General features: G+C 43.4%; 1 long non-coding RNA gene across 2 annotated transcripts in view; it reads right to left on the bottom strand.

The window, feature by feature from the left end:
- Positions 1-5,499, bottom strand: part of LOC143686862 (uncharacterized) — a 108,604-nt gene extending 103,105 nt beyond the window's left edge. For both annotated transcript variants that reach the window (XR_013177282.1, XR_013177283.1), the window contains exon 1: positions 5,402-5,499. This is a non-coding gene — a long non-coding RNA (uncharacterized LOC143686862). The remainder of the gene's footprint in view (positions 1-5,401) is intronic.
- Between the last annotated feature and the right edge of the window lie 12,090 nt (positions 5,500-17,589).

The following is a 17,589-nucleotide window of genomic DNA, read 5'->3' as shown; positions in this document are numbered from 1 at the left end:
AAATGCTTCTTAGGATCCATGGAAAATAATTTTTCATCTTTTACATGTATTTCCCCTATCAAGGGTGGTCCAGAGCCACTACCATCACTGTATAGTACAATATCATGTCAAATCTAGATTTCCTTAGACGCTTCTGGTATAATTTTCTTTCTCTTGGTATCATTTTCCTTCTCTTGGCCTCCACCTCACATTTTTATCAATATTCATACAATCAATAGAATAATTCTACTAGAATATCATCATAATCACATCACTCTCTGATGAAGAATTTACCTTGTTTATTACTATACCAAGTTCCTTTTTGTATCATTTTCCTTCTCTTGGCCTCCACCTCACATTTTTATCAATATTCATACAATCAATAGAATAATTCTACTAGAATATCATCATAATCACATCACTCTCTGATGAAGAATTTACCTTGTTTATTACTATACCAAGTTCCTTTTTGTTTGTTTGATTCAAGCCTCCCTAACGTGCTCACATAATTCTCTAAATTTGCCTTAATTCCAATCTCCTTAATGTGTCCTATAACAAAGATGCGATTATGGTTTCATCTTTTTTCATAAAGCCTTCATGATTTATAATACACCATACTGTTTGTGCATAACATATGATGTAATCAGTACCAGCCTCTGAAGTGCTGACAGCTCAAAGTATTGCTATAGGTGCTACCAAGGAGAGTAGTAGGAGAGCAAGGTTCTAGTACCAGTTGTCATGCTAAGTGTGGCATGACCATGAAAGATTAGTTCATTTCTCTGGGCTTCAGTCTTGTCATATGTAGAAATGAAAGGACTGGATTCCATTATCTGTCAGGTCCTTCCAGTTCTACAGCTTCATGAAGCTCAAACCTGTCATAGAGGAGGGTGAATTAATGATTAAAAAGGAAAATTGTTAACCTACAAGACAGTGAGTGCATAAGAAATATATAGTTGAAGCAACTTAATAAACTAGATATACTATATTTAATGATACAGAAATAGCAATTTATTCTTATGGGGGTTTTATTTAGTTTTAGTTTTTGTCATTTTTGAAAAATGTTTTGGGTTTTGTTTATGATCTAAAAACAGTCTGCCTCTGACTGATCTGTCTGCTTTACACAAATCCTAATATTTCCAGATGATTCCAATTCTTTTCTATCTGCTTACATCCTGTCCCAATAAAGGAAAAAAAAAAACATGATAATGTTTTTTGAAATAAGTTAAACTGATCTCAGAATCCAGAAGACAACAGTCATAATAATAGAGATTGCTGTGTCTGGTGAAAAATGAGGACTACTGCTCTGGAATCCCCATATCTTGGCCATTTTTCCCTCCATTGCTTTGCTCATGTTCTCACCCACACAGATTGCCCTGTATCCTGCAATCAGTCCAAATTCATTCTTTCTTTCAAAATCAGGCTCAAAAATCATTTCACTAGCCCTTCCCTCCTGTTGCTCCTTCATTCCTCATGGCTTAGCTTCAGTTTACTCCCTGCCCATTTGTGAACGCTCTTGCTCCCACTTTCAACATTAGCACCAAGATAGGAATATTACTGGGCTCTTTAGCTGCTCAGGAAACACATCCTGATATGCCCTCTCCAATCATAGTCAACTTATAAAATTAATGTGGAGAAAAACGAAGCTTTTGAGAGGCAATAAAGGATAGTGGTTAGGAACCCAGACTTGGACTCAGATGATTGAGACTCAAACTCTGCTCTACCAATTACCAGCATGGAGATCTTGGACTATTCATTCCAGATCACTGTGCCTAAATTTCCCGATTTAAAAATGGGGATAGTAACTGCTCCTAATTCATGGCGATTTTCTTAAGACTAAGTTGTTCCCATATATATAAAGTGTGCAGACTAGTTAAGTGTCTCTAATTGTTGTTGGTGTTAAGTCCCTCATGTTAAACACAAAAAGTAGTAAATTAGAAACTGATAGAGCTCACAACAAAACCTGCAGTAAAGTGTGAATTGTATCAGTTCCAAACAAAACAACTGAGAATTTCCAGCAATTAGTCAATTAATGCTGATTTAGGGAGGGAAAACACTTTATGAAGAGAAGTCATATGAAGCAAAGAAGAGGAACATTACAACAAAGATTTCTAAGAAGGAAGACCCACAACAGATCAAGAAGACAATATTTCATGAGCTTTCAATTCCTTAGTAACAATTAATACCAGAATCATACTGTGAACCATTGTGGAGTTTGCCATATATATATACATATAAAGTATAATATTTATACTTATTAAGTATGTTAATTAAGCACAATTCATAATTTGGGTTGTGTTCCTCCCAACTGATCATATTTAGTGTGACCTTGTACTGTGTGATCCAAAGTGTCTGCAGGAACTACACTTCTAGAGCCTGGGATGACCAGGCCATAAGAAGCCCTTCTTTCAGAAAGGTGCCTTAACAAGGCTACTTCCTACCTGTGTTACAAGCACAAATACATGATTCTTCTGAAGGATCACCTGAATTACTACAGAGTTATTTGAAGGCTTAATTTAAAGGAATGCACTTTAGGGTGACCCCAGTGGCTCAGCAGACAGAGTTCTTGCCTGCCATGCTGGAGACCTGGGTTTGATTCCTGGTGTCTGCCCATGTAAAAAATTAAAATAAAAATAAAAAACACCTGAAAGAATGCACTTTATCATTTATATGGTCCACCCCTCCTTTTCCCAATCCCTGTTCATAGAGACAGACACTTTCTTGCCTTCTTTCTCCCCTTCTGCTCCAACGCTGGTCCTTGCAGTCTTCTCTACCCAGTTATTCTGAATTAGCAGTGGAACAAAGAAATCATTGCAGAGAACTGTCTTATTCCCAACAGCTACCTTTCTTTCACCTAAAAGGCACCATTGACATGTTACATGACCTCCCACTCTCTGCTTCCCATACCCACATGCAGTAATTCTATGCAATTTCCATTCTCAAGTCTAATTGCACATTCTTTTTCTCTGTGAATCCTCCCCCTTTTATGTAGCAAGTTGTATGCCATGCAACTAGTGTCAGATATTAACCTCGGGAAAAATGTGTTTATTCTCTTCATTCCATTCGTAAGTTAAAATTTTGCCTAAGCATAACAACATAACAATAGTGCTGACAACATACATATGTTAATGAAAAAAAAACGCCATTTTTGTCAGGTTTTGGTACCAAATTCTTGTATCGCTGCTTCTTTAGAGGAAAGATTCTAACCTCTAACAATAGTACAGTTCATTTTTACCACATCTCATCCCTCCTATTGACTTTAAAAAGGGAAGTGACAGCCTAGCTTGTCATCAAGAGCCTTGAGTTATTTGACTACTCTTGTCCAATAACAATGAAGGCAACAGACATTAGTCCCCTTAGTGTCTGTATTAGTCAGGGTTTCCTAGAGAAATAGAACCTACAGGAAATATCTGTAAAGATGAGATTTATAAAAGTATCTCATACAACCGTAGGGATGTAGGAGTCCAAAATCCATAGGGCAGGCCACTAGGCAAGCAACTCTGATGAAGGTCCTTGATGAACTTCACAGGGGAAGCTGGCTGGCTCAAGAAGAAATGAAAAATATTTTCTTTTTCCTTAAAAGTCTTCAACTTATTGAATTAAAACGGACTAATTGGATTCTTTCACTGCAAAGACACAGCCTTAGTTGATTGTAGATGTAATCAGCCACAGATGCAGTCAACTGACTAATGATTTAATAAACCAGCCATGAAATATCCTTGCAGTAACAGTTAGGCCAGTGCTTGCATGACAACTGGGTACCATCACCTGGCCAAGCTGACAACTGAAACTTAACTATCAGAGTGAATCTGAAGTTTCTCCTTTACTGTTGTTGGGAGGCAAAGCAGACATCTTGATTGGCCTGTGCTCTTTCTGGACAAAATATCAATGCTTCATAGCCTTTAGTAATAAAAAAAAAATGTATCCCCAAAGGAAAAAAGAAGAGCTACCTCATGAAGTAACAGAAACACAACTCTGGGTGAGTATCTGGGAAAGTAGCTAAATGTACCACATGAATAGAGAATATAACTCAAGAGGCAAGACCTAGAATTTTATAAATTCTATGCACATTTTTTTAACATTTGTCTATTGTGAAATATAAGATAGATGTAGAAAAGTGGTAAATTTCAAAGTACAGTTTAAGAAATAGTTGTAGTGCAAATTTCAATAGCCTTAAGTAACTTGACTATTCTTGTCCAATTTCACACAATTTCAGGTGTTTCCTTCTAGCTGTTCTAATATATTAGACACTAACAAGAAATACCAATATAGTGATTCAGAAGTTGCAATCATTTGTTAAATCCTACCTTCTCTGTTACAACTCCTCCCTCTCATTTGTTCTTTCTCCCAATCTTCAGGGATATTTGGGCAATGACTGTTCAAACTTTTTCATGTTGAAAAAGGATGTTGACCTTATGGGTTAGGGGGATTCAACTAGTTGATGCTTTTGGAGACACTGATACTCTGGGTATCAGGGTTTATCTGACAAGTTTAAAGTTTCTGAAAAATAAAATTTGTGAGTGAAACTTTTATACAGCCTCAGATAGAGTCCTGGGCATCTTTAGGGTTTTCAGGAACACGGTTGGTTGAGGGTTGGCATATCATGACAACTATCAATATCTAGCTGAAACTTGCATAACAGCAACATCCAGAATAGTCTCTTGACTCTATTTCAGATGTCTTAGCCACTAATACTTTATTTTGTTAAATTTCTTTTCCCTTTTTTGGTCAGGCAGACATTGTCAATCCCGTGATGCCAGGGCTAGGCTCATCCCTGGAGTCATATGCCACATTGCCAGGTAGACTTATACCCCTTGAACTTATGTCCCACATAGAAGGAGGGTAATGAGTTTACTTGCAGTATTGGATTGAGAAAGAGAGAGGCCACATCTGAGCAACAAAGAGGTTCTCTGGAAATGACTCCTATGCAGAATTATAGGTAAGCTTAGCATCTCCATTAGAAAATAAGTTTCATAAGAGCAAGCCTCAAGATCAAGACTTGGCCTATTAACTTGAGAATCCCTAATGTTAGAGAGAGTATCAGGAATTTCTTAGGTGGGGAAGTTTAGTAGCTCCATATTGTTTTTCCAGTCCCTCAAAGGACTTTGCCAATGCTTTTTAATTATCCACCCAATATACTCTGGAATGTATGGGGTATTACATTAACCTATACAGAATTACAAGATCTCACTTCCAATTCTAGGTTCCCAGTGTTCAGGTTGTGTAACTGAACTGGCCAGACAGGTTAAGTTAGATTACGTGCTGCAGAAAATTTAATTTTTGGACAAAACAAACATCTCTTCCTTTGGTCTCATACAGTAGGTGATCTTCTAAAGTACAGATCATATCATCCTTAACTCTGTATTCTGATTTATCTTAGTCCCAACCACATCAACTTTTTTCTTATCTCTAATTAAAGTCTAACCTCTTTTTCAGCTTCTTTAACAGTTGCTGTATGGAGCAATGTTGACTTTCAGTGCTGCAGAACTCCAACTCTGAGTCTTAGGTGTCACACTGGTACCTAAAGTTCCAGGTAAATACCAGGTTATACACATAAAGCACAACATCTCAGAACTTAGAAATAAGACTTAAAGCTGAGTAACAAATGTGCCTGCTATAAGAATTTACAATCTAGACCCCAATTTTCTTATAAGTATTTTCTTAAAAAGACCATACATTATTTGTTCTTTTGCTTCTGGCTTATTTTGCTCAACATGATGTCCTCAAGATTCATTTACCTAACTGCATGCTTCATGTGCTGGTTGGAAAAAATGTATGTACCCTAGAAAAGCTGTGTTTTAATCCTAATCCCATTTTGTAAAGGCAGCCATTTCTTCTAATTCCTATTCGGTATTGTAAATTTGGAACTGTAATTAGATCATCACCCTGGAGATGTGATTTAATCAAGAGTGGTTATTAAGCTGGATTAGGTTAAGGCATGTCTCCACCCATTTGGGTGGGTCTTGATTAGTTACTGGAGTCCTAAAAAATAGGAAACATTTTGGAGAATGAGAGATTCAGAGAGACCAGAGAAGAATAACATAGCCACAAGAAGCAGAGCCTACAAGCCGGTGACCTTTGGAGATGAAGAAGGAAAGCATCTCCTGGGGAGCTTCATGAAACAGGAAGCCCAAAGAGAAAGCTAGCAGATGATGCCTTGTTTGCCACGTGGCTTCTCACTTGAGAGAGAAACTGTAAACTTCATCAGCCTTCTTGAACCAAGGTATCTTTCCCTGGATGCCTTTGATTGACATTTCTATAGACTTGTTGTAACTGGGACATTTTCTTGGCCTTAGAACTTTAAACTAGCAACTTATTAAATTCCCCTTTTTAAAAGCCATTCCATTCCTGGTATATTGCATTCCGGCAGCTAGCAAACTAGAACACCTCAGAACTTTGTTCTTTTCTGTAGCCATACAATATTCTATCATATGCATACACCACAGTTCACCTTTCTGCTTCTCAGTTGATGTAACCTTCAGCCGCTTCCATCTATTGGGTATCATGAATAATGTCACCATAAATATAAGTGTAAAAATGTCTATTCTAATCCCTACTTTCAGTTCTTCTGAGCATGCACATATTTTTTAATTAGGCAAATTTATATATGGAACTCCCAGTTTCTCAATAACCTTACCTGCCTCAATAGCCTGGAACCTGAGAAAAAGCTGTGATTGCCCTTGGTGAAAATATCTCTTTGACCAGGAAAGACAGCACAATCCAAACCATGTCAAAGGCAATCAACAAACCCAATAAGCCACATAGACTAGAAGACCATAAGCAGGAAGACCACAAGGCTGATATTCATGGAGCACCTTAGTAGCTAAGTCCTAGACTAGAAGCTGTTAACTATGTGTGCTTTTACTCCTGACAATGTCAAGAATTGGAACTATTACTTAAGGTAAGAGAAAACTGAATCTCATAGAAATTAAATTACCTTCCCAAGATCATACAACTTGTGAGGGAAGCCAGGATGCCTATATGACTCTGTACTCTTTTCCACCATACCACACAGCCTCCTAAAGAGGAGGACAAAGTGTGGAGAAAGGAAGTATAGGGAAAGCATTACAACAGAGGATCCATACCATCAGAGAGGAACTCATAAGAAAATAAATTATTGAGAATGGCTGAAACCATGACATAAAAGTTCTCTAGACACTCTACTGTATGGTTATTTAAGGATAACTAGTAACTAACTTAAACAATATATTCATGGAGCATGGATAAAATGTAAAAAACCTGCTCATTAAGGAACTTATGAAAAGAGTATAAAGGACAGAATCAATTTGTAATCCTGGTGCTGGGAAATAATGCTATGAAAGGCTTCATAGAAAAATGATGATTTATCCAAGTTTAATAAACTCATAGGCATTTACCAAGTGGAAAGATGTTGGGGAGGAAGGAGGAGATAAGGATTCCCAGCAGAGGGACCAGCATGAATAAAATCTTGGAGAACTGAAATAGCATAACCTGATCTATAAGTAAAAGTTAAGATTTTTGTATTTTTTAGGAAGACTTTACATTCAGTGACATGTATACTTTATGGGGCTTAAGCCAAGAATGTGTTCATGCAAAATAGCCTGGGCTGTATTTTGTCACAGGTAGCTCCAACATAAGAAACATAAAAAGAAAAAGAGCTAAAAATTTTTAAAGCTTTTGAAAAGGTTCAAAATTGCTTACTTGCTTTACCTGTCACTATTTTACACTGACTTCTTGAATACAACTATTTGAGGAAAATCAAAATTTTAGTAAACTTGATTGTTTTAGTAAGAAAAAAACTTAATGATAGAGCACTGCAAGCTTCATAAAATGCTCTGTGAGTCAAGTTTTAGGTTAGGGAATTTGGGAATGAAAGTTTACAAGTGATGCCACACACTGTTGTGAGAAAGAAAAGTGAAATAGTAGCCCTGAAGGAAAATAATTAAGAGAACATCGCTGTCCCCTGGTCCAAGATTAAAGGTGAGTTGCCAGCAGTGGGCCTCCTGGAATCCAGGAAACAAAAAACACAGTGGAAATTAGCCAATCTCTGGGATCCCAGAGGAAAATAAATACAGATTTCCTGGAAGGTAGAAGAAGCTGGGGCCATGAACACCTAAAAACTGAAAGAGACTCATGTGGCAAAACATTCAATACGTAGTCTAGGGCAGAAAGACTCATTGGCCAAGCCTCTCAATGACCACAATTCAAATGGAAATTTCAAAGACTGACTGTTCTGTGGGATTATCATTCTCAGTCTGGAGATAAAATATGCATGTGTGATATATGTGGAAAGGGAAAATTTCAGTATATAGTTTATGGTTTGTCCAATATTTTACTTCCTTTCCTTTTTCTATTGAAGCAGAGAGGAAGCTCCACATTCCCTTCAGGAAAAGTGTGCTGCAGAGTGCCGGATGTAATTTCAACCCCGTTCCTCTAGCTCTCTGCCTAGCAACATATTCAAGCTATTCCATTGGACCTTTCTGCTCTCAGCTCACCCAATCCCTCGCTGCCACCCCTTAGCCTCCTCACCAATCATGCAGCGCGCCTCCCCTGGCCCCCTCCTTATTTCCGCCTTGCCACTATATAAAGCTCTGTACTTCCTCTAATAAATGTTCTGGTGTGCACGCCTTGTCAGCTCCTCCCGTTCCCGCGAGTCATTCTTTCGTCTCACGCGCCCTCCAGACCTTCGAGCCCCCGGGACCGGTCGGCTACCGAGTTCCCCCGTCTTGCTACGAGGAAGACCCCAGGCGGGAGCTAGGGAAAGTTCCTGCAATTGGCGCCCGAACAGGGACCTCCCCGCCGCTCATCTTCTCTTCAGCCCCGTACGCCTCGTACTCCTCGCTCGCAAGGTAAGGGCCCCCGCCGTATCGGCCCCGTTTCCTCTTTCTCACCGCTCGCCACACTTAAGCCCGGTGACCGGCCCCAAATAACAACCTAGCAGCCTTACCCCGTCTCTTACCTGCGCTCATCGCTCACTGTTCGTTCCTGCCTTCAAGGCTCGCGGCCCCCGTCCCACTGCACCCCGCTGGGGGCCTTGTCTGCGCGGCACCCCCATGGTGCGGAGGACTTTCCCATCAGCTCTGGTTCAGATGCCGAGTCCTTGTTTGGGCAGCTGGGCGGTACGCTCGAACTCAACCCCCCTGGGCTGAGCAGTGTCGAGGCCGAACAAGATGGCGAACTTCCGCCTTCTTCCCCGGGTAAACACAAGAACTGCCTCTACCCCTCCCTCCCGCCATCTAGCGAGCCACTTCCTCTTTCTTCTATAAACAAAAACAGGAAGTGCGCTCCCCCCGCCCTCGCTGAAAAAAACGGCCAGCAGCCATTTTACGCCTCTGCCCTGCCCTGTCCGCCATTTTATAATCCCACTGCCCCGCCCTGTCCGCCATCTTGTAATGGCACCACGCCCATTAACCCAGCCCCTTGGCCATCCGCTACACCGGCAGCGATCTCGGCTGACCCCTGCCCCCCCCCCCCCCCGCAATTCTGCCTGCACTATAAGCCCCAAGCCCCTCTCTCACACTAACCCCTTCGTGCACGCACTGCCTCCTCTCCAGCAGCCAGTTTCATGTTTCCCCATGACTATCCAACCCTCTCCACAGTGCCCTCTCCCGTGGTATCCCTTTGACCCCAACGAGACTGGATCTCTCTAGCCAGAGCTATCCTCATCCCCGGTCAATGTGTTGACTGGCGGGCTCATTTCCATGCAGAGATAGATCACTGACCATGCCTCCGGCATTGACCTCCCGACTGAAGCCTTCACCGGGACATGCCCCTTCACCCTTCCTGCGCACTACGTGCAAGCCCCACCGGGCTTCTGGCTTCAGCTGAGGGAAGTAGCTCTACGAGCCTTCTGTACATGCTCAGCCGCTAAACCGGAAAAATTCACCAAACTCACTCAAGGCCGAGACGAGGATTTCACCTCCTTTGTCTCGCAGGTCACCGACACCTGCGAGCGCAAGGTTGCCGGCGAACAAGCTCAGCTGGCACTCGCCAAGGAACTTATTTTCGAAGGAGCAAACCCCGCTTGTAAACAAGTGCTCATTCCGGTAAAGGAAAAGGGGTTACATGACTGGGTTCTAGCTTGCACGAATGTGGACTTCCAAACCGCCTCCCTGGCCCAAGCCATCGCCACGGCCATGTCCCTCACCTCGGGCTGTTTTAAGTGCGGCCAAACTGGCCATTTTGCAAAAGAGTGCCCAAATGCTGACCCCCCTTCACACAGGTCCCAGCGCAAACCTCCTGCACCCTGCCCTCATTGCAACAAGGGCTACCACTGGGCCCGGGACTGCCGCTCCTCCTCTCGGCAGTCGCCTTTAAACTCCAGGGGGGGCATGCCTCAGCCCCACCCCCAAGAGGCGTAGGCCCAAACCAAGCAGGACCCCAAGCCATAATGTGGGCAGTTCCCATTACACCTCACAAACCCGCCCGCATGCTTAAAATAAATCAGCAGTGGTATACAGGCACTATTGACTATGGCGCTGAAATATCGTGCCTACCGGCGCGCCTAATGACTCAGTGAAAGGTGGAGGAGGGCCCCTCCATCATCGGAGCCACGGGCTCCGCCCCCTCTCTACGCGCCGCTCGCCCCTTAACATGGGAAGATGATGAAGGCCGTTCAGGCACCTTTCGGCCCCTCTTCCTAACTACTATTAACCAAATCCTATGGGGCCGAGACATTCTATCAGCCGCGGGGGCAATAATTACCACTCAGCCTCCCCAATAAGTTGCACCACTGCTCGCTTAATACCTCCGGCACCCACTCCTCTTCAATGGGACACAGAGGAGCCCATCTGGGTGGAGCAGTGGCCTTTACCCTCCCATAAATTAGAAATATTTACGACCCTCGTCTTAGAGCAGTTAAAAGCTGGTCACATTGAGTCTTCCACTAGTCCCTAATTAAAATTCAAATACAAAAGGAGAAGACTAACAGCCCTCGAGCACCCCCTAGCGACCTTGTCACAGCTACTCTCATACATCTAAATCTCCTCACATTTGATCAAGAGGGCCTATCTCCCCTACATAAACACTGGGGACCCTCTCACAAGCCCACGCCAGCCCCGCTGGTTCGCTGGCACGACCCAGCCACCAATACATGGCAAGGGCCCGCCCCTCTCCTTGCCCAGGGGCGCGGTTTTGCTTGTGTCTTTCCAGAGAATGGACCGCAGCCAATCTGGATCCCCGGAAGGAACATCCGTCCGGCCACGGCGACCAAGCAGACGCCACCGACGCAGAATGCGAGCCCTGAAGAAGAAGTTGGAGAAAATGCACCTTGAACAGCCCTCAGAAAAGAAAAATTCACAACCGTCACTGCCGTCATCGACCACCAGACGCCTGCGCCATCGGGCGAGGTGCCTGGTTTGGCAAATGATGCAAGCAGTCCTTGGAGAAGACAACCCAGAAAACAGCCCTCGAGCTCAAAAAAGGCAACTCCTCCGCCTATATGACGGAGCTCGAGAGCGTTGCGGTAACCCCTCCCCTAGCTTAAAGCAAATTCTTCTAATAATGCTTACGCTTCTCCCCACAGCATCCGCAGCAGCACCCAGAGAACTTTGGGCAGCAGTGCAGAACCCCCCCGGAGTCCTTTTCATCACCCCCGATAGCCCCCTCTTTCCCTCATTACAGCTTAACGACTGCTCACTCCGCCTCCCTTGTACCCCTATCTTCTGCCCAGTCAAGCCCCACTTAATGTCTCTCTTTCTCTACCCCACTCAGCACTCCTTTTCATTCTCAAGGACGAGGACTCCCAGGTGGATATCTGCCCTCCTTCCTTCCCTAACTGTCTTTTTTTTACAGGAAATTACCATTGTGGACTACATCAAAAACAAAATGTGTAATTCCAAAACGTGTCGAATGTGTACTTATAAAACGTGTCCTTACTCCTGCTATTTAGCCTACACCCTTGATGCTACTTGGTGGTACCCGGAAAACCTCACGGCTAAACACCCATCACTGCCACACCACAATTTTGCCACACGCAAGCACGCCGTTCCGCCAACTAATCCCTGTCCTATACCCCACTGGACTAAAATGACCACTTTCGATTCCCTCCCACTTAGCCATTTCACCTGGTATCGCTGTCACTACCCTCTCCCCTATAATCAAAATCCTTCCTTCTCCCTCTATTCTCCATATGCTGCTAACGAATCGAATCTTGCAGGTTTCGGCTTACCTGCATTTGTTGACAATTACTTATGTGGCGAATATGCCTGCCTCGACCTCCGCCCCCTCTCCGGCGTCAAGCCGCTCAGATTGGGTACCGCCTATGCCACCCCTACTTGCGCCCAGAAAAACAGGCAGCAACCGAGCGGCCCAATCTATAACCCCTTGCTTATATCTGCTATCAACATCTCCGCTGCAGTTCATCTCACCCCACCCTTCTTCTTCTATCTTTGCCCCAACATAACTCTCCTTCAAAACTGTGTTCTCGCTAACTTTTGGAACGTTTCATATCCTTATGCGTTTATTGTGTTGCAGCCCCGTCTGATATGGATCTCCCTGAACGCCTCCACCTGGGTAGCCCCGCAACTCCCCTATCCTTTCAGAACAGAAGAGCTGTCCTCATTCTTCCGCCGCAAGCGAGACTTCGGGATTTCTGCTGCAATCTCTGCCGCTGTCGTCGCATCTCTAGCCGCTGCTACTACAGCTGCTGTTGCCCTCACTCGAACCTCCACTACCTCAGAAGTCATCAACAACCTCACTCGTACCGCTGCAGTGCACTTGGCAGTCAAGAGGACCTAAACCTTCTAATGCACCACTCCATCTTCAATCTACAGCAGCAGATGGACCTAATTGCCCAAGACATCGAAGCCCTCTACGACATAGCTTCTTCCACGTGTGATGGACGGTACCCCTTTTCCAGCCTCTGTGTTACCCCTGTCCTTGTTAATCACTCCCAACCCCACCTCACTTTGCGTGACTGGATCTTTACGGCTTATAATGAATCTTTCTGGAATCATACCCACCAACTCCAAGCTCACATACTTGCTCTAGAAAAAACAATTATCCCTAAAGTCTCTGCCTCCATTCTCTCTGACCTAACGAAAAAATTCTCTTCTTTCTTCAAACCCTCTAACCTCATCTTCTATGGAATCCTATTCCATAGAATTGCCCTAATTGTCGTTCTTATTATATTCAAATGCATATATAGACAACTCTCCCATCATAGACAACAAACTAAACTTCTTGCTCTAGCAGCTCTCGAACTTCAAAACCCCTTCGCGGATGCAGGCTATCGCCAACAGGCACAGGTATGGTTAGCAGTGTTGCCCACCCTGAGGACTGATCACCCTTTGGGAGCGTGGCTCATGCATATGCTGGCTCATCCGCATGAGCCCCACGGGTGCCCGCGGGCCTCCTGCACCTGCAGCCGGCTTTGCCTCTCCCCTTTTTCTTTTTTACTCATTCTTCCTCTCCTATTAAGCAAAAGGGAGGAATTGCCGGATGTAATTTCGACCCCGTTCCTCTAGCTCTCTGCCTAGCAACATATTCAAGCTATTCCATTGGACCTTTCTGCTCTCAGCTCACCCAATCCCTCGCTGCCACCCCTTAGCCTCCTCACCAATCACGCAGCGCGCCTCCCCTGCCCCCCCCCCCTTATTTCCGCCTCACCACTATACAAAGCTCTGTACTTCCTCTAATAAACGTTCTGGTGCACACGCCTTGCCAGCTCCTCCAGTTCCCGCGAGTCGTCCTTTCGTCTCACGCGCCCTCCAGACCTTCAAGCCCCCGGGACCGGTCGGCTACCGAGTTCCCCCATCTCGCTGCGAGGAAGACCCCAGGCGGGAGCTAGGGAAATCTCCTGCAGCAGAGCATGCTGGTTCTTCTTTTCATAAGCTTAGCACTTGGGAAGACTGAAGTTCGAAAAAATAAGTATATTCCCAGGCTGAATTAAGTGCCTGTAGACTGGAGTAGTCCTGCAATCCATTTTCACACAAAACTTCAGGGAAAGTGGATCCCAGCCATGAGTCTTCTGGATTGACTAAGGAATCCCTTAAATCAAGAATGGCATAGCAACAGCAAAGTCACCTGATTTAAAGAGCAAGACAGATTGGCATGTCTTGCCCATCTAAGCAAGCACACACCTCAGGCTAACAGTAAAGGGCAAAAGCCCATCCAGACAATAGACAGTTCCTGGCCAAGCTCAAAGGTAGTTTTTGTATGCAAATTCCCTTTCAGACCACAGATGGATGGGAAGTATAGGAAAGACAGTGTAGGCTTGCTTGCAATTGCTTGATTGATCATCAGTGAAATATCACTAATGCTCTTTGCCCAGCAGCTTTGAAATATCTAGGATCAATTAAATCATTTAACACCTAATTTTGAACTGTAAACTTGCAACTTGATAAATTCCTTTTTTTTTTTTTTTTTTTTTTTTTTGCCTCCACTCTCCCAGATATGGTGCATCTTGGGAGACAGGTATAGTTAATGCAAACTTTATTTACAAAAGAGTCTTAAATTAGTTGTATCATGCCATGCATTCATACAGAATATAGTGACCCTTCAGGGCTACAGGGAGAAGAGCTAACAAACTCAAAGGAAAACTATTAAAGAGTTCTGAATAGTTAAAAGCTAGGAAAGGTTAGGACAACTTTACAAATGAGTAATTAAAAATAAAAAGAAAAAGGATATGAAAACTAGTGTGAGCTGAGAGGAAAGCAGCTGTTTGCAAGTCTGTACACTAAACTAATACACAGACAGTCTTCTAGAGAGGCAGGATGCTGACGGAGAGAGGGAAATATGTGCAAATACTTGTGCCACAATCACTCCTCCCCAGATCCACAGTATGCTACATACAACCAGTGTGTGTACACTAGGCCTGCCAAGGCCACTTTAAACTATGAGGACTTCTAGTTTGGTAAACTAAAGCTGCAGGGTGCCAGGGGAATGGGGCAGCTTCATTTGCGACATTGGATTTGGTTTTTCCTTGCAGTTTACAGTGAAATACGACAGGAGATAAGCTGAGAACTGAACTCTTGGGTATAAAGAAACCAGAAATTGATGGCCTTGAAAATTCTGGGATTCCAGAAAGTGAGACCCCAGAGAATAGTGTCTCACATGAGGATTTAATCAAACGTGGAACCAATCAGTCGTTTCAGAAAAAGCCAGGGTTGAAAATGTAGTTATCCAGAAAGGATTTGTGGAAAGTGCTGTTGTCTGATGGGCATCATCCCAGTCTGATGGGCATCATCCTAGCCTGTTACATAGGAAACAAACAAGAGTGCTGTGGATTTGGATAAATAGAGCCACTGCCAGTCTGGACTCAAAGGGAGACTAAAGGGACAAACTGAAGGAAAAACAACTTCAGAGGCATAACCATGGAAGCTAAGGTCTAAGTCAAGAAACCTCAGGCCAGGAGAGTGGACCTACACAAGTACTTGGAGAGGGGAGTTTTGTCCTGAAGGCAGAGGGTTGGCCTTCTACCTCACTGTTCTGGGAGAGTTGTGCCCCAAGCCTTAGAGAGGGTGGAGCATATTACTTGGGGATTGGGGAGAGCCTGGCTACCACGTCATTGTTCTGGAGGGGGTGAACGTGTGCCCCAGAGATGGCAGAGAGCCCGGGTGTGGCCCCAATGCTTGGAGAGGGTGGAACCAAGAAAGAAGTGGCCTCCCCAAAGTCCCCCAAGGTTGCATTCAGAGAGAGCCAGGCCACCGCATAGGCCCTTGGAAGGGGTAGGACTGTCACTTCCCAAAACCCTAAGGATAAATGACTCTCAGACTTTGAAATCAATGAAAAGTTTGCCCTGCAGTTTTCTAGAACTGTATGGGTCTAGTGACCCTGTGTTCCTTCCAAATTCTCCCTGTGGAAATGGAAACATGTATCCTATGACTGTTCCTCCTTTAGATGTTAGAGGCAGCTAACTTGTTCTGAGTATTACAGGTCCAGAGCCAGAGAAGAATTTTGCCTTACAACAGACCATGTCTGTAGCTGACATTGATGAGATTTTGTACTGTTTCTGAATTTGTATTGTATTTGTATTTTTATTGTTTAAGGCTTTCTGATATCGTGCCAGAATAAATGTATTTTGCATTTGGAAAGAACAAGTCTTTTGGGGGTGCAAAGGGTGGAATGTGCTGGTTTGAAGTTATTATATATCCCAGAAAAGCCATGTCCTTTAATCCTCATTCAATATAGCTGAGTGGTACCTTTTTGACTGTTTCCATGGAGATATGACCCACCTAATTGTGAGTGTTAACTTTTGATTAGATGGTTTCCAGGAAGATGTGTCACCACCCATTCAAGGTGGGGTTGCTCATTGAAGCCGTTTAAGAGGGAAGTATTTTGGAAAAAGCTTGTGAGCCACCAGAACTGACAGAGCCACCAGAATGGACCGAGTCCCAGGGAAGCTGTTGAAGAGGTCTGGAGAGAAAGTCAGCAGACATCACCATGTGCATTGCCAGCTGAGAGAGAAACCCCGAACATCATTGGCCTTCTTAAACCAAGGTATCTTTCCCTGGATGCCTTTGATTGGACATTTTTTATTGGACATTTTTATAGCCTAGCTTTAATTTGGATATTTTCATGGTTTTAGAACTCTAAACTTGCAACTTAATAAATTCCCCTTTTTAAAAGCCATTCCATTTTTGGTATATTGCATTCCAGCAACTTACTAAGTAAAACACCATCCTAGAAAGATGAGCAGTAACATCAGGGCCTATCTGAAACTTTGGTACTTATGAGGAACACTTGAGGAATCTGGGGCAGAAAAGCCTAAGGATGACTAGAGTTGTATTCCCCTCCAGGCCAGTAGAGTGGGGGTCAGGACATTAATTTCTTTCCTAGGAGGGGTGGTAGTTAGTGGCACAGTCTCTACAGCCAGATTGGCTGGGTAGAAACGCCAGCTCCATTAGGATTAAGTGACTTTGAATAACGTAATCAGACCCCTCAAATTCTTCATCTGCAGAGTAAGAATAGCAAATGTATATTTTTCAAAGTGTTATTGGAAGGATTAAGAAAGTTAAAATTTACAAAGAACCATACTACAGATGGCAAGAAAAGAAACTGGAAGCTAAGCACATTCCTCAGAGTTGCACCTACCATTTCTTACATTCCTTTGGCCAGAATGTAGTCACAGCAACACGAAATCAAGTCCTGCACCCAGGAAATGCAACCACTATTCTGAGAAGCCAAAGCTAAAATTTGGGTGTTCTCTTTCTCAGAGAGAAAGGGATATTAAATATTGGAGAACAATTAGCTATCTCTTGAAAGACTGAGTCTGCTGATGCAGATTCATTCCTGCTACATAAACTAATTCAGTTTCTTTCAACACTGTATCAAGATCTTGCAAGATGTGTGAGGGTAAAAATGTTGCTTTTATCCAGGATGATAAATAGTTCTACAAAGTTGGGAGAAGATATACTAATGAATGGGGTATTCCTAAATGTAGATATCTAGCTTCTTACAAAAGTATGTGAGTGAAATGAGAGTTACCCAAGAATGATTTGATGCTGAACTATCTTTTAAGTGGATAGGACAAGCATTATAATCATGAATTTAGAGATTAAAAAGTAGAAGCTCCTAGAGTTTCTGTGTCCACCCAACTATTTGGTGGCAATGCCTTTTCTCTTATCCACGAATTCTGACTGCGAAGACAAATACTCTTTTCATTAAACAAAGCCTAGTTTGGCATCCTGTCTA

This window comes from Tamandua tetradactyla, chromosome 1, assembly GCF_023851605.1.
Source record: "Tamandua tetradactyla isolate mTamTet1 chromosome 1, mTamTet1.pri, whole genome shotgun sequence".
Lineage (NCBI taxonomy): Eukaryota > Metazoa > Chordata > Mammalia > Pilosa > Myrmecophagidae > Tamandua > Tamandua tetradactyla.
The sequence above is the reverse complement of the archived record's forward strand: the minus strand, read 5'-3'. Positions and strand labels throughout refer to the sequence as shown.